This window comes from Chaetodon trifascialis, chromosome 1 (genome assembly GCF_039877785.1).
Source record: "Chaetodon trifascialis isolate fChaTrf1 chromosome 1, fChaTrf1.hap1, whole genome shotgun sequence".
In the NCBI taxonomy this organism is placed as follows: domain Eukaryota; kingdom Metazoa; phylum Chordata; class Actinopteri; order Chaetodontiformes; family Chaetodontidae; genus Chaetodon; species Chaetodon trifascialis.
This window is the reverse complement of record NC_092056.1, coordinates 16,355,644-16,372,338: the sequence shown is the minus strand read 5'-3', so window position 1 is coordinate 16,372,338 and position 16,695 is coordinate 16,355,644. Positions and strand designations below refer to the sequence as shown.

Below are 16,695 nucleotides of genomic sequence, written 5' to 3'. Positions count from 1 at the left end.
TTCTGGATTTATTTATTTATTTATTTATTTCTGAAATAACTGTGGAGGTTGTGACCACGAGTGGTACCATAGAGCAAAGTTTTATTGAATGGGCTTCTGTATCATTTGAATCTTGTTTCCCACCAGGTCAGTCATGAGAACACACAAAGAGTGACCTGATGCACAGATGTCTGACAGAGGTCGCGTGTATGAGCAAATGAAAGATGAGACAACCAGGTGTGAATACAGGCAGGCACTCAACATGTTCGGCCTTCATATGTAACACTGACCATGTCTGTGCACTGATGTCTGCCACAGTTTTGTACCACTGGGGGGCGCCAGAATTGGACATTTTCAAATTTTATATAATGGCTTTATTGGGGAACAGATAAGAACACATCACTTCTTTTTAAGAGTTAATTAATGAACCTTTCCTAATTTCATTCTTAACAATGTTATATGCGGTACCATCCTTGGAATCAAATGGAATTAACCCAAACTATTTAATGACATGAGCCATAACACTATAGCTGAGCGACTGATCATGTAAAAAGAAAACCAACTTGACTTAATAATCAAGCATAGCTGTTAATCCTCACAGACACCGAGTTAAAACAACCACGTCTGTAAAATAACTGACTCTTAATTTAATGCCTATATCGCACCCCCAAAACGCGCACATGCACACAGGGAGAGGACAGACTCTATTGGTTATCAGGAAAACTACCGTCGGTGTGACGTCAGCGCAGCCGCCGGGGGGGGAGGAAGCGTTTGGAGAAAAAGGCGGAGAGGAGGTGAGAAGAGATCAGTGGGGGCTCCATCAGGGGACACAACACATCCTCAGGAGCTCGGACACACACAAACACACTGCGGATGAAGGGCCATCACACACACATCTCTGCTCGTCTGACGGACATCAGCGCACGGACCTGGAGCCTGATCACGGATACAAACACACAATTCAACAAGGATTTCTCCTCCACAGCCTCGGCGGACGGTGTGGGATTTATCGATCTGATCCACGCGCTCACCTGTTTGTCAGAGCGAGGCTGCACACAAACTCATGTGTCCTGCACATCTGGAGCCCGAATGATGCTACCGAGCCTCCTCCATCACCACATGTGGATGTTTCAGTCTCCATGGATGCAGGAGGCATCCTGCACGATGTCAAAGTGAGTCTTGTGGATTCAATGGTTTTGATTAGTTTCCTCAGATATCATCTGCAGGCATGTTTCAAAGAATGCATCTCATTCTCAGCCTGCAGGCGCACTGGCCTGATGTTGCACATATTTTAGGAACAGGATGTTGAATAGACAGCCTGCAATCATTTAACCGTGGGAAATTCAAGTCTAATGTTTCAAATAGGGTTCATCGTCAAAGGTACAACCAAAAAAGTCATAGTGGGCTCTTATTGTCTAGTTTCATTCACGTTCCTCGCCTTATAATCGCACATTGAATAAATCAATTAAGCTCAGGTTTGACCCATTTGCAAAAGCCTGTTTATTGTGGCCATGAGGCTGGAGCACGCAGGCCTGCTCTGATGCACCGAGGGCCCCTCACAAACCCCCAGTAACTGAATCAATAAAGGCAACTTCCTACATGATGTGAGGTGCGTGAATGTGTCCTGCTTCTACAGTCACAGTGCACACAGGCTCCAGTCTGCTGCCCCTTCGACGTGTTAATTAACGAAAGACTGTGATAATTGTAGTAATATGTGTGAGTTTTCTCCCAGATGTACAAAGAAAGTGACGCACGCCTTGTCAGTGCATCTACTCCCAATTCTAACAACTGACGTCACACGTACTGACAAAGAAAAGCGCGAGTTCATCACGAGGTTATTATGAGTTTAGGTATAAATTATAATGTAAATATATGATATACTTTTAAGAGTTAACAACAGCCAAATATACTGGGAAGAGAAATTATACATACACGAAGTGTAAAAAAGTGATCCACTATTATTATTGTTAGACCACTAGTGATTCACTATCTCAGTGACAGCATCATAATAGAATTACATCAATAATAGAAATTCAGCTATATATATATATATATATATATATATATATATATATATATATATATATATATATATATATATATATATATATATATATATATATATATATATATATATATATATATATATATATATAATTTAGTAAATTACAAGAGTTTGGGCCTACAGTGTCCACATCCCAAATATTTGTACAGTTTTATAGTAAGTGCCGAATCTTTACTGGAGCTGAGGCTAATCCAACATTGAAGCACAGCAGAGGGAGATTTCTTGAGGGAGATTTGACAGGCTGTCTGGAAAGTGTGGGAGGTAATTTAGAGATGAAAGCAGGTGCATATGCACAGGCCAGACTGTGTGTTATATCTACAATTAATAAGTTGCAGTTGGCAAAATGCTTGCCACATAGTGTACAGTCACCCTGCATCACTTTTTCCATATCGTTGGTTTGTTAGCCGTCTGTATTTGCCTAAAATTGGAATTAATTGCAGTTAGGCCACATAGACCCGAGTGCTGTTGGAGTGCAGGAGGAATAATATATTTTAAAGGGTTTAGTTGTGTATTTTGATGAGGAAAGTGTTTCACTGGAAAGCTCTAAAAAGCTGGTTTTGGTTGGTTGCGGAAAAGTAATGGAGAAAATTTTAAGGCTGATTTATTTAAGCTTTAAAATTGCCAGTTGAAGCCCCTGCAGTGTTAAATTAAGCCTGTAATTAGGCATGCATTGACTCCATAATAATTTCCTTTGTTCCCAGGAAGCTTCAGGCCTACCTTTTGCTGTTACAGCAAACAACGGAGCCTGTTCCTGTCTTTGGTTATCTAGCTGTATGAGTGTTAATCATCCATCATAAAGCTAGATAACCGAAAGTAGGAATGACCTCCAAACTCTCAACTTCCTGCATTCATGAGCTTAAACGAAAAGAAAAACAAGAGGACATGACGTCTTTTCAGGTAGGTTCTGACAAACTAAGTTTTATTAATCTGAACTTAAAGGCTTTTGGGGTTTTATTGTCACAATTAGAGCTGCTATAAATAGTCTATTACTTGATTCAGTCAGTTTACAGAAAAAGAAGCAGCTATAGTTATTAAATTAATTGCTAAAAACTGAAAACTTTTCCTTGTTCCAACTTCTCCTCTGTGCTGCTTTTCTTAATCCTCTATGATACTAAATTGAATATCTGTATTTCGTACTGTTGATCAGAAAAAATAAGTGATTTGAGGACATCATCTAAGGCTTTAGTAAATTGTTTGGGGCTTATTTCACTGTCTGATATTTTATAAAGCAGTTCGATTAATCTGTAATGACAATAATCATTAGTTGCAGCCAATAGTCACAATGAGACAGACAAGCATCAAAAAGAGATCTGTGTGTTTTTATTTCACTTTCTGTGCACAGGCTTGCTGATAAATATCTCATTTTACAAGTTTCTTAATGTTGGTCTCTTTCTGAGGCGTTCAAGGACCAATAAGTATCACAGACTCCATGTTTAATTCCCCACCAAGAAGGCCAGACACAAATACAAATCCTGACACTGTAATATTTACCCTCTTTCTGCCTTTTGATTTCACATATCATAAGACAGCACTAACTTTCCTGAAGCATGTGTCTGTCATCTGTGACTGCGGGGCACATGGGAATAATTATTCAAACAAATTAGACTCTTTGAGAGGAAATATATCTGACAGCCGAAAGTCCAAAAATTTCCCCTGCTGTTTGCAACTGGATTCAAACACACATGAATGTTGCTGTCCCACATTGCTTCACACACACTCACAGTACTTGTGTAAACAGTCTCCATACATTTAGCACGTGAACTCCTGCTCAGTGCTCCCATTGCTTTAATAAACTCAAACACTTTAAATAATCTGCTCTATCCTCTCAACTGCTATTATAGATAGAAATAGAAATTATGCTTCAGTCTTTATTTATAAATTCCTAAATTGTAATTAAATCCTTAATGGATTGAAATGATTGTATTAAAACAGCTCTCTATACTTTTTCTGCCTTTAACCATGCTGCTGAAAATGATGCATAATGAGTGTGTATGTGGCTCCATATGTGCAGATCTTTGTATGTTTTATACAGTTGCTCAAATGTAGATTTTACCTGAACTTACTGAGGCTGCAGATTTTAAACACTCACTATTTCCACTGTTCAAATCACTAAATAAAAAACACAGTCTCACATTGCTCCCTGAGCTCCCGTCCTGCATGTTAACAATCAAATAAAATATCTAACGGATACAAGAAACTGGTCTAAACTGTCAACCTAAATTCTCTTGTCTCATACGAAAAATGTTCCGATGAACCAAAACATCTCTCTTCGCTGTGTTAAAAGGCAGAATTTTTATTCCTGCAACAATTTATTTTTGAACAAAACATCTCATTTCCTTCTGAAAGACACACAATTTTTTTATGTAATTTCAGGCATTATTTGATTTACAGCCACAGATTATACAGCAGTTTGATACCACCAACAACTTTACAGCAGGGGCTGAAAAGAAGAAGAAACCATATATTTTCCTGAATCTAAACGGAAAGGCCTTCTTCTGTGGCGAAGACACGCGTCAAATGGTGCAGGTTGAGCTCAGCCTCTATCACTGCCAGAACATCATGTTGTCTGTAAGGAAGCCATCTTGACGGAGTCTCTCTGCTGCCCCTAAAATGGTTGTGTTGGCACATAGAAAGGCTGAATTAATTGGTCCATCGTTAGCTGTCTATCGCACCATAATCAGGCTGTCTTTAAGCCTTCCTGTGTTAACTCTTACTGTAGTTAGATCAAGATGAAGCTAATCAGTGAGGTCACATTACTGAGACCTTTTAAAGGCCAATAAATGAGTCAGTGTACATGTAACTGCTACTGTAATTGAACAGAGGATGAATACATCAGTGATTCGTGGAGGACAATCTTACGACATTTGATTACATTAAAGCTGCTGGAACATTCCTGCACACCTGACACCTCTGAGATCCCTCTAATGTCACGAGGGGGGAAATGAAGTCCTGTGAGTCTAACCACACCTTGTAATACACTGAACCTGCTCTCACATAGAAACACCTCTAAAATTAAAACCCTGATTCAGATTCTACAAGCTTCCCTTTATGGAAAGCATGACTGATAAAAATAAACAAAAATCTTCACAGATATCTAATTAGACGTTATTTTCCAACTCTGGACTCTGGATTAAAAACTGTTGAGAACTATGTGTGATCACTTGTCACACTCAGTGGCATCATTTACCCCTTGTGATAAACTCTACATAAAAATAGTAAAAAGAAAGAAACCTAAATCAATCATTTTAATGAAAAAGAAAAGATAACATTAAAAAACACTGAAATAACACTAATATGCTTCCAGATGCTTTTGTGTAATCTGTTTGTTTCCTTTAAAAATACACACCATTTTACAATTTATTACTCCAAAATAATTTTATCTTATATTTACAGAAATTATCGAAATAATAGTTACCTGAAAATATAGCAGATAAATAAGTCTTTTTAGGCCTTAAATAAGGCCATAATATGAATCTTTTGTCTGAGAGCTGCATCTTTTTTTCTCTGTTTTTGTTAATCTGGCACAGAATTAAAGGCCAAAACGACAGGCCTTAATCCAGAAATCTCCTGTAAAATCTTGAGGACCTTCAGAACTTTTTCATGACTGTATTCATTATTATTTAGCAATTTAGGTGTAATGGGTAGGCAGGTGCCCCAAGATTAGTGAAGATGGAAAGAAATCTGAATGTATTTTTCCAATAAAAACTCCACCAAAGCGCCAGGATGAGGAGCAGAGTGGTGCAGATTCACCTTTTATTCAATAAACATTCATTATAGGAGAGAAGTCAGAGCCAAAGACTGGATATTCTTAACTTAGCATTTAGCATAACTCAAAGGCTGATTAATAAAGATTTATAGGAGAGAAAAGAAACGGAACCTCCTCCTCCTTACCTCCATGTGAAACGTGTGTGTGTGAGTGTGTGAGTGAGTGTGTGAGTGAGTGTGTGTGTGTGTGTGTGTGTGTGTGTGTGTGTGTGTGTGTGTGTGTGTGTGTGTGTGTGTGTGTGTGTGCGCGCGCGCGCTTCCTCTGCTGTGAACATGAAAAACAAATGCCTCCTTTTTGCTTTCAGTCTTTCGATATTTGAAAGTGCCTCCATCTCACCGTGATGCTGCTGAGCAGACAGGACTGATGTTACACATGAGGACAGATTGAAGCTGAGGTCCTCCAGCGAGCCTCTTACTGTCAGGCGGACTTCCACTCCAATACAATTAAATATCTATCATGAAACAAGAATTAATCTGGGTAGCATCCTACTTACTTATGCAGCGCTGTTTTATCCGCAGTGTTGAAACTGAGAGAATGAAGCTCGCGGAGGACAGTGAGCTGCACATACAAACGCTTTGCACGAAGTCCCTCTCCGACATCAGCGCTCCCTGTTGGTCTCTCCGCCAGACCACGGCTGTGGGATAAAAGCAGGCCTGCCAAAAACCCAAGAGTGGCCATACAAAGCTGCAAAATAAAGGAAACAATCACGCAACTCCAGTCGATAATGAATAGGAGCCAGACAAGCTCTGCATATTAACATAATTGCATAGAAACGAGGGGAGCAGGGAGAGTGTTTAAAGGCGCAGCAGCGCGTCCCTCCATCTGCTGTTATCTGCGTCTGCAGAGCAACACAGCTCTGTATGACTTCAATTATGGACGGAGAAAACCAACAGTTCCTTCTTCGGTTCCTCATTTTTATTTTCATGATACTTTTTTAGAAATGTGTATCATCTTTTATGGGTCATTTTTAAATGAAGCCTAACATGAATTCATCTTTTAAGGTGGTGTGACTTCAGAGAGGCCCGCATTAGAGGCAGAAAATGTTGTTCTGCCTATAAGAAAAAGCACAGAACTAGTTAGCCCACATTTAGTACATTGAAATATTCTCAGCTGCAAAACAGGGTTTCAGAAACAGTGCGCTGAAGTCCTGTGTGCCTTCGGTGGACCCTGCCACCCACCTGCCCTCAACATGCTGACCAGACACCAACAGCTGTATAATTCTTCATTCTTTCTGAAACATGAAGTAAAATCTTATTAAAAACTCTCCTTAAATTACCAGGATTTAAATTCTACTGAATTTATAGATGCTTAAATATATAGAGTTTAAAAATCCTGAACTCAGCCTGCAAAAATCCACCATGTGTGCACCTTTTGATTGTTGAACATAAATTTCCTTCCAAACATCTAAAATCTCTGGAGAAAAATCGGGCATGACCTGCTTTGAACTGTTTGCCCTAATATCATTTAAAACAACCAAGCATTGCTCAATGTGAACATTTTGGATAAGACTATTGAGTTAGAGACAGTCAAAGCACGTCAATGTTCTTAGAATAAACTCACACAATAAATTATCTGACTTATAATGCTGTTCGTCTGTTGGTGAGTTTCATGCAGGCTTGCTGTTTGGTCATTATAGCAAAGATAAGTACTGGTTTTCATAATCAGCAGCAGGCTTGAAACATGAAAGGGGAACTGTTCCTTTATTAGACACCAGGCAGTAATTAGACCAGCAGCTGGGGGAGGGGCAGGTGTGAAGCTGGGGGATAATATGAGCTCATACAGCCAAATACAATGTGACTACCAACACTGAGCACATGTGTAAATCAGCCTTATTAGCCTGTTTAAAAATGCAGTTTATTCTTTGGTTAAATTATAAATTAAAGTAAGTTAATTTAAAACCACCAGAGGAGATTTAAATCTGGGGTTTCTAAAAAAATACAGATTTATTTTTACATGATGTATTTGTTTCAGTGGCAGAAAAACTAAATATAGTGATAGTCTGATAGTTAAAATGATTAGAGGAGAAATAACAATATCAACAATAGTCTCTAATGAGGCTGTTGTAAACTGTTTCTTACATAATTGAAGTAATTCTTGAAGACGTTTTTTGGGGCAGTAGTAACATTTTATTTCAGTCAGATCTATGAGCCATTAGAGTGCAAACACAAGGTGACGACACCTGATACACACCTGTGCACATGTAAAGATCTGAAGTGATGCACAGGCCCAGTGCAGCCCAGTCAGAGGCTGCAGGTCGCTGCTGTGCTCTGCAGCTGCAGGACACCCTGTTGGTAAACAGTAGCCAGAGTCCACATTATCATTCTGATCGTGGCTTTGCTCCACAATGGCTGCTTTGTGAAAGGAGCACTTGACAAAGGTCCGCCACTTCTTTTTCCCAACATTGTGTATGTGAGAGGCTCGCTGCAGTAAACCTTCAGCAATGAGGGTGGAACATCCCGCCAGACCAGACAGTGGCAGATGCCTGCATTAGCACTGCAGCCACAAGAGTGTCTCCTGGAAAAGTTGTCCCTTTGTCTTCCTGCAGCTTTATGTCTGTGAGTGACTCTCTCACAGTCTGTGTGTAGTCTCATCCCAGAACTAATGTTAATGAAAAAGACTTTGGCCTTTGTGTCAAATGTGTATCATTCCTCATTGATATGAATAGAGGGAACCCCAGTTCTGCTGTTTGCAAAGATGTGGCCTCCCTAGTCCTAGACAATCAACACTTGTCCAAAAATTCACAAAACAGGAAAATAAACCAAAACTAAAAACACAAATGCAATCCAACATGGGATCTGGACACAAGGAGACAATACGATAAAATGAAACAAAATAAATCAAGACATACAACTGGAGCATCACACATGGCCCAAAACACCAAAAGTTAATCTAAATGTTTGATGTTCTTGATGTGGGAATCACATCAATAATAACAGGGACTCACCGTCACCTGAAAGCAGGTTAACAAAAAAAGATGACTACCACAAATCCTAGATCCTCAACATCTCTAACATCCAAGATACATTATATCTGTCAAAATGTTCTTGTCTGTAAGCAAGACAGACAGAAGACATACAGTATAAGATTACTTCAGGGTCAAAGACACTGAATGGACACTGACACTAAAAGAGACACGTTTAAAAACTGCGAGGATTTTAAAATTTAGAGATGAGTAAAAGCAATGCAGCTAAATATAGAAACACTAAAACTGGCAGCATCAGTAAAAGACATTCAAACACATGAATATGCTGGTCTTCACTGTAAGTGTCTAAGAGAGACAGTTGACTGAAACGGTGTGTTTTATTAGGGGGTAGATGATCTTTTTAAGAGAAGCAGATTTTATTAAAGTATAATACAACAGTCAGACTAGGCCGAGGGATTAAACCAGTGATGGATCGCTGTCAGCTTGCATTGCCGGGTCTCCTCCTTTGTGAGAGCTGTTTTAGTGAGACTCAAACATGTCTTTGCTGGTCCAAACAGCCTCATGCATCAGCACCAGAATCTGTGCAGGACAGGAACGCCTGTGAGCTCTCCTGAAGGCAGGGCATTGTATGTTTTACATCCTTGCTGCCTGCTTTCCCTCCCACAAGGATACCGCAGCTGTGATTCTGTCTTAATCTGGGGATACACGCGATTATCCTGCTATGGCTTGTTCGTGGCTTTGTAACAGCGACAGGGGACCTTTCACAGCTCCCTTTTTCCCATGGTCGAGTGGGTCTGAGCTGCTAAGACCCCTGATGTGGACCAGTCGCCATTCATTGGGCTCTAGGCCGGAGCACACAAGCACGACACAGCAACCCTGAGGCAGATAGATGAAGATCAGCACTGAATGTTGAAAATATTACACACTTTATTACTGAGCTGCAGATAAATAATATGTCTGGTAAAAAGATTTCGTGATGTGTGTATGCCTGGCATAGTATTAGATACTGTTTGTAATAATATAGTGAGAAAAATTGGAAAAAATATCTTACTCTTCCTATCATCATCATCATCATCATCATCATCATCATCATCATCATCATTATTAAATTATTGTAATTATTAGTTGCAGTACTTAAATGTGTAAGCAGAGGTTAGTATTTCTTTTATTATGAAGCTGATATTATTTCTTGTTTTATGTTTAATTTCATTATAAGAGAATCATTTGTAATTACATTTTTAAAAGTGAAACATTTTATTTTTGTTTTATTTATTTGACTTTACTTCACTCAAAGTCAGCTTTTGAGCCTCTTCTTCTGGAGCTTTCAACCACATGATTATTAGCTAATCTTAATTCAAATGATCCTAAACAAGCTGCAAATGACGATAAACTCATGTTGTTAAAACATTTGTTTGTTCATGATTCACATGGCTGATTTTTATTGTAGCATGTAAAAGTATGACAGGAAGTGAATCACAGAACAAAATCTCTAAAGAGTGGATTTCCATTTTGCCCCGCCAGTCGTTCAGACTGTCAGTCAAGTTCAAGTTCACAGGGGTAGAAACGTCTCGACTCTTCATTCACTCCTATCCTTCCTCCCCCCGAACTTCACCTCCTCCCTCCCTGTCCCCCCGTGCTCTGCGGTGACTGCATGGCGTTACTATGACAGAGGGGCTGTGGCGTTGTTATGGCAGCAGGCTGGACGGCCCGGCAATGTGCTGGTGAAAAGGACAGCCTGTCAGAGAGAGAGAGACTCAGGTCCCCCCAACAGCTGGGTACAGGCACCCCCCTTACAACCACCTCCCCCTTCAGGCCTTTCAGACACCACCCAGACCCTGGGAACACCAAACACACACACACACACACACACACACACACACACACACACACACACACACACACACACACACACACACACACACACACACAGACTTACATTCATTTCCTAGACACTCACTCTAACTGTCACTGTAACCACTACTTCCCTAACCCTTATTTTAAGTCTTCACCCTAAAATTTAATGATTTACATTAAAGAAAGGAAGGCATTCCCCACAATGCAACTGTGTAAACAAATTTATGTCTCCACCATGTGAGGATGCACAGACACACACCCACACACATACACACACACACTACACTCCTCTGTCAACTTCCTCTCACCCTTGCATTCACCACCACTTAATATTACTTTTCACCTATACCTCCAGCCACCCCCCATCCCCCTCACACACACACACACACACACACACACACACACACACACACACACACACACACACACACACACACACACACACACACACACTCTTTTGCCTTGCTGTCCTTGCTACACATCACTTCATTATGCCCACCTGTGTTGCGCAATCAAGTAAAGGATTTCCAATTAAGAAACAAAAACTGAAACAAAAAGAACGATGATTACTGCGTAGATTTTCAAACAACCTGTGTGTGTGCATGTGTGTGAGAGTGAGTGTGTGTGTGTGTGTGTGTGTGTGTGTGTGTGTGTGTGTGTGTGTGTGCATGTGTGTGAGAGTGAGTGTGTGTGCGTGTGTGTGGGAGAGGGAGAGAAATTTTGTTGAGGTCTCATTCAACTTTGAGCATGAAAGGCTGATCATTTGCATAAACTGCATGCTGTCTGAGGGGTTTGGGGGTGGCAGCCATACTGAGAAAAGATATGAGAGAACATGAAAAAAAAAAACCCAGAAAGTACAATCCTGCATTGTGGAGCTGCAGGAAGAAAGGGGAGGTTTGAATAAGAGAGAGGGTGAAAATTGGCAAAGAAAGGGTCTTACCATGTCTCCCAGTGGGATTAAATTGTCCAGGAACCTCTTTATGTATAATTTGGTGAATCTGGCAGCACCATGGCTGCAGGACGGATCGCACATCGAGCTCCCTCCTGAACTTCATTAGAGTTACATATGCTGTAAAAAAAAGTGTAAATGTTCAGTTCATCTGACTGTACCTGCTCAAAGGAATTACCTGCGTAAATGTTACGTTACAGAGCTCCTTTTTTTTTCTTTCTTTTTTTTAGAAAAGGATGGTAATGTTGTTGATGCCACCATGCTGCTGAGGACCTTCAGAGCTTCACTCTCATGGACTCACAGGCCAATGCATGAGGCTCTGTGCAGCCAGGCTGCAGAAATGAAAGGGTTCTCTGCCACGTGTATGGACTTCAGATATAAGGAACAAGAGTTTTAATGTTTTGCAGAAAAACAGCAGGTTTGAAATTGAAATTCCTCAGATATACTGGCATTTGAGTGTCTTTAGAAAACAAAGTATTTTGAGTGATATGTGATCTTTAATTTGATTTTGTCAAACTAATATTGAAATAGTCTCTGTACATCATTATTTGTATTATCTGGATGATTTTTTAAGGCATTTAAAACAAGATGTTGAAAGGTTGCTGTTTTTATTCCTTTACAAATGCCTAATTTATTCATACGCCATTTGAGACGATCAAAGCAACATGAATGAAATGTTTTTGCTAATTCAATAAAATAAGTGTTGGAGAAGTGATGAATGTGTCATTATTTACCGAGTTCATAAAGACAGGACTAAAAACAAGCGCTGCACGTTTTCAGCCATGAATCAATAAAGTTGCATATTGTTTGCATTGTATGGATTTTTTAAAGGCTTACGCTACATTTTCACAAACACCAGACTATAGTGGGAGAAGTCAGGTAACAGTTCTGTCTTTTTGTTATTATAAAAATAATCAAAGCCAGCCAGTCAACAGGTAAATAAAAGGACAAAAGAAAAGTCAGCTCACATAAATGACAAAGAGCATAAAAAAGTGATGATCTAATGTGAACTCTTTAGTCACACCTTGCTGATTATATTTAAAAAAAAAAAAAAAAAGCTTAATTGTGTCACAATAGTTTCTGCACATCTCAACAAATTCTCTGAGATCTAGATAAAAAAAAATCTGACCTCATTGTTTTTCTCTATATGATGATAATTAATACTAATAGGATACCATCTGTTGCTTTACGATTCAACTGCAGCCTGTCTATGTTGTTTTGCTGCAGACTCATAAACTGTCTGTGAAGATTCTCAGTCATCCAGGTCATGGTTATTCAAGGAGGGCTAAACCAGTCCAAGGGGCTTCTTCAGTGGGCAGTTCCAGGTATTTACCCTCTGTGGGATCGTTATCAAGGTCAGTGATGCCACTTAGGATGACTAAACTGCATCCCACAGTGTGAAGAGCTCGTGCCCGGAGAGCGTCGACCTGCAGGACAGAGGGAGCCATGACCTCTCACTGTCCTGGGACTCAAGACAGGCACAAGCCGACAGATGAGAGTGTACCTCTCTGAGTCACTTCTCAGCAAGCTCCCACTCTGTATTTAGTTGTCAAACAGCCATGTAGCTTGTAGGCCTACATCATAAAACTGAGCATGGGTTATGCTCAGTTTTCTCTCTTTTTTCAATCCCAAAGGGTAATATAGATAATAGTTTGCACCAGCATTCCTTCAGTCAATGTAAACGTGAAGCAACATTCCTCAATGTGCTGAGAGTTTACATTTTTTTTCCATTGTGCTCCTCCCTTTGTGCAACATTACATCCCTACAAATAACATCAGAAACATTTTCAATCAATGCAATCTTCTCTAAACTAATTTATTTAAAAAGACTGTACTATTAAAGTTTGTGGACACCCTTGTTTGGCTCTGAGTTGTGGTTTGGCCTGTCAGGTCCAGTTAAAGGACAGCTTTCTGCAGAGTGCAGGGATATTTTAGACAGTTTCTAACTCTGTGGCATCAGTTTTTGTCATTATCTCAAATGTTTCAGTATCACAATGAATGAAGATCCATAAAGAAATAGCGTTCAGCGTGGTGTGGAAGTTAACCGACCAGGATCCAAAATGTTGTGAGTGGAGGCTGTGAGCAGCACATTAAAGCCTGTGGACAACACACTTCTCAAGATTGCACGTATCACATTTGAGCTTCAAGCCTGATTTATCTTTTCTTTTTTTTTTCTTAAATGAAGTATCTGACTGTGTATCTTATAGCTGACAATTTCAGCTCACAGGCAGCTTCGCACGGAGTCAATGAATCACTCCTCATTTCATATAAAACAATAATAAAAGAAGAGCGATGCATGTGAAGCTGCATCACACAGAGCTGAACTCATGAGCTGCTGGCTGCAGGTGTTCTCTCTCACGGCACTCACTGTGTCTTCATTCATTAATTCAGCTCAGATTTTGTCAGCAGATAGATGTTGTCTATTGTGGTAGGAGTCACTGGAGGTCACATTACTCACCAAAAGCTGAGAAATTAATTTTCAGGCTGTGCTGCAGAGAACAAAGCACACTTTTATGTACTGCTACTATACTTAAACAAACAAATATGCATCCTCACGTCTCATTCGTGATGTTGTTTCAAACTGAAATCTGGAGTTTAGACAACATTTTCCATGAGGCAGGACTGACTTTAATACTTATGTGTGTCAGAGCTCTGGTGTCAGAGTACCGAAATGTGGCACTCAGTAACATCATCATGAACATGTCTGTCAAAGTAGGAAGTGAGACGCTCAGGGTGAACTCAGACGTCGTCGCCCTGCCTCATGAATGACTAGCAGGCAGCTGTAGACCAGGTTTGTGTCTGTGGAGGGCTGCAGATGATTGTCCAGTCATTTATATCTTCCAACTCAGTGAGCTTTAGGTCTTGTTCTCTGCGTTTGCATAAGAATAGAATCAGGTCCTGTGAACTTCCCCAACCTATTGACCCAGCTCCCCAGACATGAATAGCTGTGCTTTGAGGCTCCCTAGCCTCTCAAACAGGCTTTAACCATGCCTTAAGTCCCAATCATGGTAATTTAATATATCTTAAGCCCCTGGCTGTTTTGCTGGAGCCCCTCTACAGTTTGTTTTAGGCATTCTCCGCTCCTCACCTCATAAGCACTACTCCTTATTTGGCAAATTCAAGTGACTGCTGTGGCACTACAAGGTCCTTTGCAGCAGCTAAATAAGCCTCAATTCTATATAATTAGACAAAGTTTTTATCCTATTATCATTCAGTCTTTAGATTTAGAAGAAAGATGTAAATTAAGGATGAATAGCTGAAGAACAGCTTGGTGAAACAGACTGAGGCTGTCTCAGATGTATCAGGGCCCCACAAGCAGCAGCTCCAAGTCCAGAAATCTGGAGTGTGTCATCGGTGAATTTATAGTAACACAGTTATTTATATATCATGTAAAGACAGTCTGAGAAAACCAGCAGACAGTGTTGATGTGGGGCCTTCACACAGTATTAAACTGTGAATGATCACCAAAGATTTGTGCACTTTCGCACCTGTACCGTTTCACTGACATTTTGTGTTCCTGGCAGCTTTACAATTTATCAAATTGTAATAATAAACCAGACTGAAAAAAAGGATACCAGGCATGTCGTGGAATAACATGTTGAGGAGTGCTAAACAACGACAGAAACGCATACAAAGTCGGCAAAAACGAACCAAAACTGACGTTGTACTCCAGAGGGTTGAACGCCTCCTCTGGTGACAGCAGCTCAAGAGTCAGAGAGCCTTTCTTCTTCCTGTCCTCCTCCACTTTTTATTCATTGATATATTTCTTTCTTGTACTACATCATGTCAGACCTCTCTTTTCAGGCACAACTGACCACGACACAAACAGTTTCCGAGCGTGGGCTGAAGATGCTCCGCTGGTACAACAAGCAAAGCAGCAGCTTACATAACACACAGTGAAATACATGGTGAAATACATGATGATCTGAGGAACGGATTTTCATCCTCAAATATTATCCTAAATTAATACTTTGATGAAATTGAGATGCTTTGCTTGTATTTTGTTCAATAATGAAGAATGTCTAATGTAACTGAATATATATTTCAAAAAAGTTTTAATACTCTAGGTTTTACCTGAATTTTCCCATCCAGACAGTTGCTTTTGTAGAACACTGAGTTTTTGGAGGTATTTTTGATGACGGAGCTAAATGCAAGTTTGGGCTTGCAGCATGATTATGTGTGAGCCACGTGAATGCTAATTGGTTTACAAATTAAAATTCTCATCATTTACTGAAATAGACAATTAAAGTGATAATAGTCCAGAAATATAAGAGGGCTCCTGGTACTTACTAAAGATTCATTTCCTATGATGAAATTTAGAGACAAAAGTAATTAAACATAAAAGCCACTGACAAACAGTAACAAGATGCTGCCTTGTTTCCATTTATTGTTTCACTGGAAATGTTTTACAAAAGATTTGTGTGTAAACTTGATGAAAGTAGTGTGACTTTACTGTTAGCTTGAAGACAGTGTGTGTGTGTGTGTGTGTGTGTGTGTGTGTGTGTGTGTGTGTGTGTGTGTGTGTGTGTGTGTGTGAGTGAATGTAGGCATTGCAGCCTCTATGGTTTTACAATGAATCTACCCACAAAAGCTGTCGTAAATTTTGTTATATTTTACTATTTTTAGAATGATTAACCTTCTTTTTCACAGCTTAAGAAACATGCAATTACTCCATGAGGTTAATGTCATGTTCATATATTTTTAATTCATAAGATATTTTTTTGGAATATTTTGTAGCTGTTCTAATTTAATATGAGTGTCCATTTAACTCATGGGACATCATTTCCTCAAAGTGTTTTTGTCCACAGTAAAATATCATTATTTTTATTTCATTACAATGTGAATTTCTCCTTTTTAAACTCTGTACTGAGTAAGATTCAAATGAAAATATCAGTGTATTTAACACTAAAATTAAGTTGTTGAACTCACAGTTCAGGAAAAGGATCTTAAGAATTCCATCACTATAATCTACGCTAATCTGTGAGGTTTTAGATTCTGCTGTGGATGCTCCGAAAAACATCAAATATAACTGGAAGATGAGAGGAAGCTAGCGTTGCAGAGTAAGACAGAGGAAGAGAGAGTGAAGTAAAAGCAGGACTGCAAACCTCCAACATGATCTGTTTCTCTGTGTGATTAGACAGACATCGTTCTGAGAGGGTC

General features: G+C 39.6%; 1 long non-coding RNA gene across 1 annotated transcript; it reads left to right on the top strand.

Moving 5' to 3' along the window:
• The first annotated feature begins 834 nt into the window (after positions 1-834).
• LOC139332664 (uncharacterized) lies at positions 835-12,250 on the top strand. The gene is made up of 3 exons (XR_011602296.1): positions 835-1,151; positions 2,746-2,941; positions 11,767-12,250. It is a non-coding gene; the product is annotated as an uncharacterized lncRNA (long non-coding RNA).
• The last annotated feature ends 4,445 nt before the right edge of the window (positions 12,251-16,695 follow it).